Consider the following 2,199-nt stretch of genomic DNA (forward strand, 5'->3'; position numbering starts at 1 on the left):
TAATTCATACCCCTTCGTTTGAAGTGTGGTCCCGAAAAATCTTCGTTTGAAGGGCTATCTGGCCCTTCCCCTACCCCTACCCCTCCAACCAAAAGAGAATTGAGACACCCCTACCCCTTCACGTGAACGCGCAAAACGGAGGGGTAGGGGAAAGGGGAAGGGCTAAGGGGTAGAATTGGGATTGGGCCTTAGATAGGCTATACATGCAATAACAACCTAAATAAATAATTATAAAGTGTAATAATAACGCATTTGCATAGCAACTGTAACTTGTATTGTGTTTTACAGCTGCCATTAACATTCTTTCACGTGGGTTCATTCTGTCATTATAGAAACAGATAATCCCCAGTCCGAGGACGTGAACAGCACCGAGTTGAACGTTAGGTGCTGTCATCTAGGTATTATGATAATTACGACATGGCATGAACGCAGCATCCCCAATTCCAATAATGCTCACAAATGTGTGTTTTTAGAACAGTAAAACATTTTTTACTGTAGTCGCATTGTCATACTGAGTCACGTTTAGCATAAAACACTGATAAAAGCATATATCCCCCACTTTATTGGAATTTAAATAGTACACTCTAAAAAATGCTGGGTTAAATACAACCCAGTGCTGGGTAAAATAGGGACAAACCCAGCACTGGGGTTGTTTTGACCCAGCGGTTGGGTTAAATATTTAACCCAAGCTTCTGGGTAGTAACCCAACCGCTGGGTCAAAACAACCCAATTGCTGGGTTTGTCCATATTTTACCCAGCACTGGGTTGTATTTAACCCAGCATTTTTTAGAGTGTATACGTTTATTATTCTTTATTCTTGAACAGATGGCGCTGTATTAAGCAGTATATAAAAAAAGTGTTTCTGTTGTCATCCTCCCGGAGCTGCTTCCGTGTAGGACTGTTGGCGCAAGCTACATTAAAGTGATTATTACGTTTTGAATATGGATATTTTTCTTACAAAAACGCATCGATTCGCTACAGGAGGCCTTTGTTCACCCCCCGGAGCCACGTGAGACACTTTTTTTATGGATGGGCTCTTTTTATTTAACTTCTTTTGGACTGATGCATGCAACACCCGCTGAGTGGCATTAAACAGCTTGAAAGATCAAAGACAATTTTTAATATAACTCCGACTGGATTCGTCTGAAAGAAGAAAGTCATATACACCTAGGATGACTTGAGGGTGAGTAATTTGGCTAATTTTTCTTTTTGGGTGAACTAACCCTTTAACAGCAATTTTTTTCAATTTTGGGTGAAATATCCCTTTAACGGGGATCCACTGTCATCATGGCAACCACACCACACACTGGTAAACCAGTTTTCGTTCTTTAGATCAGGCTGTGTGAATGGATCAATGCGAGATTCTGTGTATCATACATGAGCGCAAAACCTTTCTACTATGTTTAAACACTGTAAGTCTGGCATGATGAAATTGAACTATATGTAACAATAGTTATATAACCTTGAAAACAATATCTAATGATTTTTTTGTGTGTGTTTTTATACTTTATTTGTTTTTCTGCATGTGACATTTAGAAATAGGCTGATGTCAGAGCATTAGTAAAATCTAGGATCCATTCCTTCTGCCATCACTTTGTAAATTGCGTGTAAAAAGGCATCCACTTGCAGCATATACAATAGCAGCCTTGAAGAATAAAACAAGATGTCTTGGCTGGCTATTTGATGCAGGTTCAAAGTGTAATGAAATGCTTTATTATTTGTTTTGTAGGTCAGAAAATTTGCATATCAAAAGTTGGCATCATAGCATGATTAAATGTCAATCGCCTACACAAGCATATACACACACTGACATGAACACCCATTGCTCATTACGATGCAACTGTATAATGTGGACTTAATTCTAGCTTTTTTCCAAGTATTGTTATAAATAAGCCTAACTGTTATTAATTGACTTAGGATGGTAAACTTAATTCAGTTGCAGGATAAAAAAAATAAAAATAAAAAAAATAAAATAATAATAATAATAATAATAATAATAATAATAATAATATATATATATATATATTATAAAAATAAAATAAAATAAAATAAAATAAAATAAAGAATTCAATTAAAATCTCTAAATTTGGATAATAGGCAGGAAAACAAGAGAAAGTCACACTGTTTCAACAAGTTTCTTGTTAACTGTCAGAGCAAAGATTCAATCTGGCACAGGACAAAAAACAAGAGGGGAATACA

Source organism: Sinocyclocheilus rhinocerous, unplaced genomic scaffold, assembly GCF_001515625.1.
Source record: "Sinocyclocheilus rhinocerous isolate Xijiao unplaced genomic scaffold, SAMN03320098_v1.1 scaffold1042, whole genome shotgun sequence".
Lineage (NCBI taxonomy): Eukaryota > Metazoa > Chordata > Actinopteri > Cypriniformes > Cyprinidae > Sinocyclocheilus > Sinocyclocheilus rhinocerous.